This window comes from Raphanus sativus, chromosome 2 (assembly GCF_000801105.2).
Source record: "Raphanus sativus cultivar WK10039 chromosome 2, ASM80110v3, whole genome shotgun sequence".
Lineage (NCBI taxonomy): Eukaryota > Viridiplantae > Streptophyta > Magnoliopsida > Brassicales > Brassicaceae > Raphanus > Raphanus sativus.
The window spans coordinates 28450776-28463228 of record NC_079512.1 but is presented as its reverse complement, the minus strand read 5'-3'; the positions used below and the strand labels follow the sequence as shown (position 1 = coordinate 28463228).

At 30.3% G+C, this 12453-nt stretch overlaps 1 long non-coding RNA gene across 1 annotated transcript; it reads left to right on the top strand.

The window, feature by feature from the left end:
- The first annotated feature begins 5179 nt into the window (after positions 1-5179).
- Positions 5180-7545, top strand: LOC108832798 (uncharacterized). Its single transcript, XR_001946569.2, has 5 exons — positions 5180-5999; positions 6155-6308; positions 6420-6482; positions 6660-6808; positions 6973-7545. It is a non-coding gene; the product is annotated as an uncharacterized LOC108832798 (long non-coding RNA).
- The last annotated feature ends 4908 nt before the right edge of the window (positions 7546-12453 follow it).

Genomic DNA, 12453 nt, shown 5'->3' with positions numbered 1-12453 from the left:
GTCCAAAATGACTTTTGTACAGTAGATTTTTTTGTACTTCTATTTTAATAGAGAAGATTTAAGCATTTAATGTTTTTTCTTAATTTAAATAATAGATTTCCTTAATAAAATCTTAACCAAAATATATTTCCTAATATATTTTGTATTAACATATTAAATATTTTTAATATTTATTAGTAATAAATAATAAAATAAAAAATCACACATCATAATCAATTTATATAACATATAAATAAAATATTTTTCATATATTATTAGCATAATGCTTCCTATATAAGTCCAATTAGTTACAAATATAATATTTGTTAATATAATACACTGTTATATAATAGACGACTAAATCAGAAAATATAATTATTTTAAAGTAATAAATAAAACCGTTATGTTTTAAAATGTTATGTTAATAATTATGTAATACATTTTAATTTAAATATATATAGTATACCATTAGTGTAGAGAAAAATTTAAAGTGAAAGAAAATATTTATACGGTTACGGGTCAAACTCTAGAAATAAACAAAAACAGCGCAACATTATTTTCTGTAACAAATTTATTTTAATAGAAATTATAGTTCCAAATATGCTTATATATTTTATGTATTTATAATTTTATTTTCTCTGTATTTGAGGGATGATAAGATTTTTGAATTGGAAAAAATTATGACCCACCTCTATATTATTTTTAATTAGTAAATTAAAAATTTATATCAGAATATTTTATTAAAATTTAAATTTTAATTTTTATTATAATTGTAAAGATTAATATTACGAATACATCATTTAATATTAAAAGAAAAATTATAAAATAAATATCTATCCGCCCGGTCGGGCGGGTCATGATCTAGTTTATTATTAATGTAAGAGAAGTTCGAATGCATTATGGAACAGAGGAGCCTCTTAACTGCGAATGCTGTATGGAAAGTTTCAACGACACAACACTAACATTTCAATGCATGTTGATATGATTTATAAGATCTAATTTCTGATAATGGATCAGCCGAAACCTAACCTCTCCTTCATGTGATCCGAGAGTGACGTCTTCGAAGAACATCGATTCATAAACTTTGCCGGAAGAAACAGCGCTGCGAACGTTTGGCTTGTTCGGCATGGTAGAGGAGGTAGCGGCTTTGCCCCTAGCTTTGATCGATACGCCAGAAAAGACTCCGGATACGCCGGAGGAGACACACGTTTTGCTGATCGATCAACCGGATGCGACACCAGTGTTCACGATTGGTTCGATCAGATTGGGAGAGGAGATAACGGCCTTGCCGTCTTGTTTCCTCCGGAGACAGTGGATTCGCCGTTGGGATTCATCGTAGAGAGCACAAAGAGTTTTGATTGAGATCAGGTCCGGCCCAGCATAAACAACTGCCTAAGGCAAAAAATGGTTTTGGCGCCCTTCGAGGTTCGAACCCAATACCTAGCGCTCATCAGATTGACACACAACCACTGGGATAACATGAATATTTTACAAAACTTGGCGCCCTTTAATATTTAGTCTAATTTGGCGCCTAAAGCAGCTGCTTCCCCAGCTTTATGCCAGGGCCGGCACTGATTGAGATTAAAATCCGAAGAAGAGTATTATATATAATTTCAGAGGAATAAAGGCGAAACGGTGCTATTAATGAGGTTAGTGGAGGTTTGATTGCAAAAGAGTTGAAGAAAGGGAATTGACAAAGAGGAAGACAAAGGAATCGACCAAAGTGAAAGGGCAGAGACGTTTTGCACATTAGTGAAGTGGACGAAAAATCTTTTCATGATTGGTTGATTTAATTTGCTGAGTTGGACACTCTCCTTGCTCTAATTTAAGATTAGAGCTTTTAGTATAGTTTTGATATTGCTTCTATTTATTATTTTTTACTACTACTACTACTACTATATTTACAAGCCATAATCCATAAATAAATATATATATTATATATATATATATTTAAACTAGAAAATTAAACTATTTTATGGTTTATATTTTCTCTTCGATCGTTTATTAATTCATATAATCATGAATCAAACGTCTCCTTTGATTTTCTTCTTATATTACATGTATGTCATTGCTGTTTAGTTTTAATAATACTAGAGTTTATCCGCCCTACGGGCGGGATATATTTTATTTATAATTTAAATTATTATTTTGTATGATTTTGTATGATTTTGTAGTTAGCATTTTAAGTTAGCACTAGATTTTGACCCGCCCTTCAAAGGGCGGGTATATTTTTGTTTTACATTTTTTTTTAGAAATTTTAATTTCATGTTTGTGTATTCTTTGTAAATCATATTTGTGTTTTCTGTGATCATATTTGTGTAAATATTACTTTTTAAAAAGTTCAGTAAAAGATTTTGATAGTTATATTGAATTTGTGATTTTTCATAACTATAAACACTTCTATCATAGTCATTTCATATATTAATTGTACTTTATTTCTAACAGCTATAAATTTTTATTTTTCTTAAATAACAAAGTAATATTATTTTTGATCCACGTTTTCAAAGTGAAAATTTATTTGCCGAAACAAATTAAATTTATTGAATATAAATTTATATTTCTGACTATTTATTTACATTTAAATGTTACAAAAAAGCATTATATATGTGAATATTATAATAGGTTTAACGTTTTAATAAAAATAATTTTGATGATGAAATATATAATCAGGTTTAAATAAAATCAGAATATTTGGTATTTATTATCATTTTTGAATTATTCACGAAATTAAATATTCGTACTCGAAAAACCAATATAGAATCTATCCCATAAGTTTAGGCCTCGAATCTGATTAAATTGGACCTATATATTAAAATATTAATTTATTATATTTATCTAAGTTTTGCTAAATTTAATTTATGATATAGTTTTAGTATATTTTCATATATGATATGAATCTACGGCACCAGTGGTAAATCTAGTGATCTACATTGAATTCAGCTCAGATTTTGAATTATAATTATAAAATTTCTATTTAGAAATCCCATACGATTAAAAATCCATCAAATTTTTATTTATCCGTGATTTTGTAATGGTTGACCCGAAAAATTAAGATAAATTTAATTATCTTTTAATTATTTAATTTCATGATAATTATTATTTATCGGCAAAATCCTAATTTCGTAGATATATTAGTTAAATAAATTTGTATTTCATGAATTGAAATAAAAATCTAATTATTTTTATTTTATATTAACTTTTTCAATGGTAAATAATATTATATTAATTATTTATTTTATTAAAAGGTCAGGGTTAGTAAATATAAAGCATAAACTTAGATTTTAAATATTAGTAGTCATAATAGTAAGAATAAAGGTGGTTATTAATTTGGATTAATTAATGTATTATTGTTGATTAATAACATATATTTTCCGTAACAAAATGTGCATATATTTTCAAAAAAAAGTGATGTAATTATTATACATATTTAAATCGACATATATCAATAATTTATTTGTACATTTTCATAAATGTTGCAGTTATGGATCCTAGAATATATGAATTAAAGGAAAACAGTTATAAAATATTTGGTTTTTTTTAATAAGTTCCGACCATTATGGACTTAAAAGGTGGTTATAAAATATTTATTTAGATTTCGTTATAGAATATATGGTTTTTTTATTGTGGAAAAAAATAATTGTTGGACATAACCCCATATCAATTGGACATGTTGAAGAATTAATATTATTGATTTGTGAAAGATGTCTACAATAATGACACTTTCTTGATGGCACTATAAATATCATATTAATTAGTTCCATAACAACTTTTTTTCAACATAGAAACATGGCGTAATGAACTGGTTATTTCACTAATTTGTGCGCTGGCAGCTGAGTTAGACACTCGAGATAAAGATAACTCTCTTAGATATAGTTCATGTACACATCATTAAAGACCCAGAGTAGTATACATAAATAATATAATTCTTCTTAACAAATGCTGCGGCTGGGTATGTTTTTAATCCTCTGTTTTGTCCTTATAAGCTTTGCTATCGATTCTGTTCCAGAACAAATAGCACTGGTTATTTCAGCCCCAACGGTACTTACTACGCAAATAGCCGTCTTGTCCTCTCTTTCTCTTCCTTCCAAGGTCACGGCTCAAGAGGGTATTTCTTCAACGGTTCTAGCGGTCAAGAGACAAACCGTATCTACGCAATAGGAATGTGCATGCCAGGATCGACTTCAGAGGACTGTTCTGATTGTATCACGATCGGTTCTGATGGTTTGATACAAAGTTGTACTAACCAGATAGAAGTGTCTTCTTGGCCTGGTGATCCCACGCTTGGCCTTGTGCGCTACTCCAATACAGATCAAGTCCCTTCTATTCTGGTCACAAAATCTAGAGATATCAACTTAAATCTAACAGAGTTCAGGTCAATGTGTATGATTGATGCAGCCTCCACAGTTAAAAGCACATCATATTCTAATAATAACCATTACACAGCTGATGTTGCAGGCTTGACACCTTTCAGCAACTCATACGGTTTGATATAAAGATTGCTAAACAAAAGTTTCTATCTTTTCTCCTCCTTTCCATCCTCTCTTTCTCTTTCATCGTGCATGTCTCTTGGATTTTATACTTCTGATTTCACACTCACACTACAAAAAAAAAGAAGATTATTTAGCATAACTTATTTTCTATATTTACATTACTTATAAATGATATAAACAAAATTTGCATCACTTAATTAAATAACTCTTAAAGTGGTGATGCAAATTATTTGCATCATTTTATTAATAACTGATACAAATATTTTTATTATTTACATCAGTTAATGTTAATGTTTATCAATTGTAAAAGGTGATATTAATACATACATCAGTTCTTTTTTTAAAAAACGATGTTAGTATCAGTAGAAATAAATGATTTCAGAATTTTATATGATTTATTAATAACTAAAATTAATTAATATAAAATTAATTGTATAATTGTAAATTATTATCAATTGTAAAAACTAACGTAAGTTTATTTCTGAAGATAAATAATTTAGATACTTTATATCCATAATTTTCCATTAATGATATGAATACAAAGAAGTAAAAACATTTAAAATATCAGAACTATACTAAAAGCAGCTAATAAACCACTCTGAGTGTGTCCACGTCATACTTTTTATTCGGCCAATCAGATTTGTTAATTTTTCCACGTCTGCGTTAATGATCTTTGACGCGTTGGACTTTTAATTTTCTGGTCCGTTCTATTTTCTTTATGTCACGGCCCTACCAACTATGCTCTCCCTTCTCCAGCGCCGTAACCTATCTTCTTCATCTCTGTCCTTTCCACTGTCGACCCCTCCATTCCTCTTCACTGTCGATCCGTTTCAATGTCTTAATCTCACGAGTAACCGATCCTCCCCTCTTTATCTCGTACCTTTTGACTCCCATCCCTTCCATTACGCATCTCTCTCAATCCGTTTGACGGTTTTAACTTCTCGATTTATTGCTCTAATCAATGGATTCGTTTAAGCTTCTTCTCTGTTTTCCTATTTATAGGACTCTTTTCCCATCTGATTCATTTTACCTAGCTTTCTCCTCTTTCGTAGTCAAAAGAATCTTTCAGAACTTTTCCGATGGAACCCACCGGCAAATCTTCAGCCTCTAGCCTTCGCAAGTCCACCAGAAAGACCGACACCGCCTCTGCAACTGGGAAACCAAGCGAGAAGCCATTTGCTTCTCCCGCCGCTGTGAATACCGCCGTCTCATCCGCAAGTCCGGTGAACCCTAACAGCGTTGTCGATCTCCCCTCCGCGACTTTGGACAAACCAAACGGGAAGTCGATTGCTTCCTCCGCCGCTGTGGAGAACCCTAAAGAGAAGACCGCTGATTCAGCTCCCAGTCCGATGATCCCTGCCGCTGCTGCCGCTCACCCTGCGAATCGCGATGAAGTTATGTTGTTCAGGGATGTCTCACTCGGACCACACGAGTGCCGGTTTGCTGTTTCGTTTGATTCACTTCTGGGAAGCTCGCAATCCAAACACCAAAACCCTCATTGGACAAGAGATACCTCTTATAGACGAAGAGGTTAGTCTACGTATCTTTCTTTCATTCCACTTGCTTTACATTTGCTCGATTGTAATAGTTTTTCATTTATCGATTGAGTTTCCACATCCTCTTGCTTTAGAATCGTAAGGTTGAGATTGCATTTACCTAACTCGGTTACTCAAATTTATCTACAGGGGACCGTTATTCAAGGTTTTGTACCTTCTGGTCGGGTGGGAACATTTGATCTCATTGCTGGTTCCCTCTGCATATTAGGATATCAATTTTAGTGGTCTGACAAATACAATTGGAGTTTTTCTCGGATTGCCTCTCTGACAAATACAATTGGAGGTAATGTTATATAAAGGGAGCTTGAAATGTAGCTATCTTTGAGGTGTCAAAGCTACAAAAGTAGAGTTGGAAGATGATTATCTGTTTTTTGTTTCTCTTTTTGTTTCACAGATGTTAGTAGATACGTAAGCCATGAAGACAATTCGTCTAGAAATTCCTTCCCTTGCCAGACTGGTTAGCTATCTGATCATCACCAGTTTATGTATATGTGCATCTGCTGGTGTCTCTGTATTTTAAACTTTTTGTTATTTGTGTTATCTGAGCATAAAACATTTGGTATCATAAAATATTTTTGTTTCAGTATGATACCAATTAAGTCTTTTGAATCTGAAGTTTGTGATATCATTACAGACTTCAACTGCTGCTAGCTCCTATAAATTTGTGAGCCATGAAATAAGAAGTGCTTTAAGGTCATTCTATCCTTAATCGATTTAGGCAGTTAGCGTGCACTGTTTCCAGAAGGAACTCCCATGGAGTTGCAGCACATCATTAAACTCAAGGTGATAATAGTACTCAGATTATCTGTTTGAAAATCATGTTACATACTCACATGACTGGTCTAGATGAATAGGATCACGGAACCATCTTTAACACGTAGATATGTCTATATAAATATTTGGACTGCCGGATACTAACTCCTGCCGATTTGTGGTGTTGATGCAAGGTCTTAAGAAAGCTCAGCAGAGCATACTTGATGATCTCATCAAGCATGGCCCAAGGTTTACACAGCCCTCTGTCTCAGGGGTAATGCCACAAGTGGTTCCAACCCACCTGCACTGCGCTGGTAATCACTAATCCGGGTACAACAGCTAGGTTTATAGCAAACAGCGAGGATGTGTTAACCAGGCAGAAGCTCTTGGCAGAGGAGCTGAAACCACTGGCTTTAATAATTTAATTGCTCTTACTGAAGCTGCCAAATACCTCAAAGATGGTCTCTCTCTCACTTTTAACAGGACAAACAAGCTTTCTTCAAGACTTTCTTCACGTGGCTTAAACCAGGTTCATCAGCGACTGATGTAGGAGCTTGAAAGCTCCATCTCCTGAGTTTTCAGAGTACATCAAACAGAGAAGATATGATCTCCATGATGTTCAAGCATATGCGAAGGTTTTTTTTCTTTTGTCAATGATATGTGTTTCTGTGTGTATCAAAACCCTTTGTCAAGCTCTTATCCATGTAACAAAAATATTCATTGTATTTTGCTAAAGACGCCAGTTTTAAGTTCAAACTTTTATTATCCTTATGTTTTCTCTGCATAAAACGTTGGGGAGGTGAGGGACATAAGGACCACTTACACCAAAAAAAACCCAATCCAGTGGACGTCTCATGGTTCAAGTCTGAACTCATTACTAGCTTCACGTAGATCCCCTCAGCAGTTTGGTTGTTGCCGTCTGACCTTGCGTCTTTACATGACATCTAGCTTACATCTTCAGATTTAGTTAACAGGCTTCCCTGAAGTACTAAGTCTGTGTGGAAAAGGTTCATTATTACTTTTTTTTTTTTTTCATTTAGTATTTTCCCTTATGCCTTGGTAGCTTCTACCTTATATTCTACAGACCTAATATCAATAAGCCGAGAATATGTGTCACATGGTACAATATTAGTCTTTCTATTGATTGACACATATACTCTACCCGCTTTCCAAGCATGTGATCTTTTAATAAGCTAACTAGACCTTGACCCGCCCGACCGGGCGGGTATTATTTTATGTTTTTAGTTTTTTTATTTATACTAAATGATATATTTATAATATTTAGACATAAATTTAGATTGGAAATTAATTTTATAGTTATAATAAAAATTAAGATTAAATGTTTAACAAAATATTTTGATATAAATTTTAAATTTTCTAATTAAAATAATATAGAGATTGGTCATAATTTTTTCCAATTCCAAAATCTTAACATTCTTTAAAAAATATAAATGAATAAAATATAATCTTGTGTTGTTGTTGTTTATTTCTATAACTTGACCCGTGACCGTATAAATATTTGTTTTCACTAAATTTTTTCTTTGTACTACTGATAATATATATATATATATATATTTGTAAATTATATGTATTGCATTATTGTTAATATAACATTTTAAAACAACAATTTATTTATTACTTAGATATGGAAAAAATGTAAATATAATTTATTATTCACCAAATTTTAGAAGTTAACGTAATTATATGATAACTTTCTGTGTTTATAGGTATATTAAATATTTGAGAGTGATTATAGGTTAGAACTTATTGTCAGCAATTATATTTTGTTTTGATATTGAATTTATTTTGGCTAAAGAAAAAAAAATTAATAATTATCTATTGGTATTGGTGATTTATCTCTATCATTGATTAAGTCATTAAAAATAAAATAAATAACTTCTTTCTATGTGAAGATGTTGTTTCCGATTTTTAAGGAAAAATCAGAGTGTAAAAAACATGCATTTAATAATCTGAAAAGACAAGATTTTTTTAGGAATGTTAATTAATAGGTTCAGTGGCATGGAAGTGTAATTAACATTGAAAACTCAGGGGCATTTCCTAAGTGTACTTCTCTTTTAATAATAGAGATGCATGTGATTTTAATGCTTAATTTAGTTTTAAAACAGAATCTGTATTTTATTAAAATTTGCATCTATTCTATTAAAACAGAAGTACAAAATTAGATTAACCATTAGTTTTTTCACTATATTTACATTGTTATGCCACTAAGATATTAAATGAAGCTATATTAAGTATGATTGTCTTTTCCTAATTTAAATAATAGATATAAGCATTTAATATTTTTTTCTTAATTTAAATAATAGATTTCCTTAATAAAATTTTAACCAAAATATATTTCCTAATATATTTCGTATGAACATATTTATATTTTAAATATTTATTAGTAATAAATAATAAAATAAAAAATCACACCATCAATATAATTTATATAACATATAAATAAAATATAAAAATATTTTTTCAAATATTATTAGCATAATGCTTCATATATAAGTCCAATTAGTTATAAATATAAGATTTGTTTATATGATACACTGTGAATAATAGATGATTAAATCACAAAATATAATTATTTAAAGTAATAAATGAAATCAGTATGTTTAAAAATGTTATATTAACAATTATGTAATATAATTTTAATTTACAAATATATATAGTATACCATTAGTACAAGAGAAAATTAAAGTGAAAAAAATATTTATACAGTCACGGGTCAAGCTTTATAAATAAACAAAAACAGCGCAATATTATTTTTCTTTAACAAATTTATTTTAATAGAATTATAGTTCCAAATATGGTTATATATTTTATGTATTTATAAATCTATTTTTTTGTTTTTGAGGGATGCTAAGATTTTTGAATTGGGAAAAAATTATACCCACCTCTATATTATTTTAATTAAGAAATTTAAAATTTATATCAGAATATTTTACTAAAATTTTATTGTAAATTTTATATAACTGCAAAAGATTAAGTTCCAATCTAATTTTATATTTATATATTACAAATATAATCGTTTAATATTAGAAGAAATATAAAAATAAAAAATAAATACCCGCCCGGTCGGGCGGGTCAAGATCTAGTAGTTATAAGAAAACGAGACTCATATTTTGTTCAAGAATAAAAAACTAGACATCGCATTTTAGCTATGTTTTCATAAAATATTTTCATAAATTTATAATACTTTTGGTCAGTTTTAAAATTTATTAGAAATTAAATTGAATAATGATAAAATCGTACTATGAAAATGTTTGCACTGACTGCAGACACCAACAAATCGGATTGGCCTATACCAAAAGTAAATAGGTTTGGCAAAGTAAATCTATATAAGCTAAAACTAGATTTGACCCCGGCTTAGAAAGCGCGGATTTGGTTTCGTTAAAAAATATTTTCTTAAATAAAGTTTTATTAGATGATGTGTATGAACATATTCATATGTATGGAATCGTTATTAGTGAGGGATGATTTTAAGTACATTATGTAAAAAAATTGGTATATACGGAGTCGAGCTAACGTGTTTTTTTTAGATGCGTTTTTTGTTCGAAAATGAAATTTTGTATCTTTAGTTTCAAACATATAGTAAAACCGAAGAAAATCTATATGGGCAATAATTCCACGTACACATATTTTTCTGTATATTAACTTTCAACATAGAGAAAATTATAACCAATAATATAAAATATTTTTTTATAAAGATCTAAATTTGATAATTTAAAATATTTTAGATGTTTTAATTTTGTACCCATATTTGTAATTAGTGCTTTTGCTTTATTATATTTTTAACAATTTGGTTTTGTGTCATGGATTAAAGCCCATCACGTTTTTAAAGTTGAATAGTAAAAATATTTGATATGATTTTCTAGTTGGAGAAATAAGAATGTTATTGGAAATTATAAATACCGATTTTATGAATTATAAGAATTAATGTTTATCCCAGTTAAATTAGGTAACATATTCTTTTTTGCAGTTATTACTAAACTTGTAGATCAAGTATTCTTAAATTTTATGTTTTAAAATCGTATGGAAAGATATTGCTTCAAAATCTAATCAAAAAAGTTGTTTTCAAAACTATTCAATTAAAATAGGTTAGAGAAATATATGCTAAATATTAAATTTATCAACACAGACTTCTATTTTTTCAAATTTATATTCAGTTAAAATAGGTTAGAGAAATATATGCTAAATATTGATTTATCAATACTAGACTTATATTTTTTCAAAATTTCTGACGATTTCTTAATAAACTAAATGACTTGTCAAATTAATAATATTTTGTCATATCATTTAGATTCAAAATAATATAGTATTTTTAATTGATTAGTTTGATTCCAAATGATAAAGTATAAGTTAGCTTCCATTTTGAATCACTTTGACCTGCTTTGAAAGCGCAAAGGGAAGCCCATGTTCTTTCATAGACATTGGTGTAATGATGGTGCCATGAATGTGTTATTGTGAAGAACATGTATTGTGTTCTAAATTGTCGTGTATAACCTGTTTTGGACTATCAAATATAGCTGTTTTATGGCTAGATATTAGTTTGATTCAAAATGATACAATATATGTTCGGTTCTGCTCTGAATCATTTGGCAGATAGAGAATGAATGTGTTCTTTCATCTACTTTAGGGTATGATCGTGCATCATTGTGTTTACTGCGAAGAACATGTACTGACTTACAAAATGGTCGTGTATTATATTACAAATCCCCTATATATTAAAGGAGAAGCATTTCTAAGGTTTTTTAAACGATTTTGGTGAGAATGCATGAGAAGGCTCGGATCCACGTGTCGCTCTGTGAGGGAGTTTAAGAAAACGGATCATTTAATGCGTCGCTTTCTTCCCTTATTTGTTTCAAATGTCAAGAAACTTAACGATTTTTTTTTTGCATGCTCGAAACAGTTTCTCTTGACATTCTCGAACAGTTTCTCTTGACATCATCGACAAGAAACACCACAATAACAACATATAGTTTGAATCCCATCTCAGCAAGGAAATAAAGATCGTAGCAAACTCATTACCACGAACCAGAAACACTTAGAAGATTTCTTGTCGACGATGGATTGGACCCGAGTCATCATTCTCTTCCTTCGAGTCTTGCCCGTCTCCTGTCCGCGGGGTCTTGATCTGAGATCGATGGAGCAGCACTTAGCGTAGACGAGGGGGGACAAAAGTTAGTGAGAACATTATATTGGCTGGAACTCCAGTTGCGAAGGCCAAACCTCGCCTCGAATCCGTGGTGAGGTTTGCCGTTTGCAAACAGGAAGAGATAAGGGATGAGCAGAGACATAGTAGTAACTGTGGAAGATTGTAAAGAGAGAAGGAGAAGATTTTTGATCGTGTAACGAAGAAGAAACTTTATGTTTTTCATAGTCTTCGATTGTATATAGGACTATATACTACAAAACTTCTTTGTCCTTTATATTAAAAAATTTACTTGCATCACACATTTTGTCTCTACACTGATTTTTAGTTTAGTTCTCGGTCTACAACTATTACCCAACCATCAATCGAAAACTAAGCTTCTTTCCTCGACAACAATTTCTTTGTTATTATTTCCATTCCTATTTTGCTTTGACGTTAAACTCATCTGCGGGAATGAAAATTATCTATGGGATCTCGTGTATTATCATTGACACATGTCGTCTCCTACGTTTAA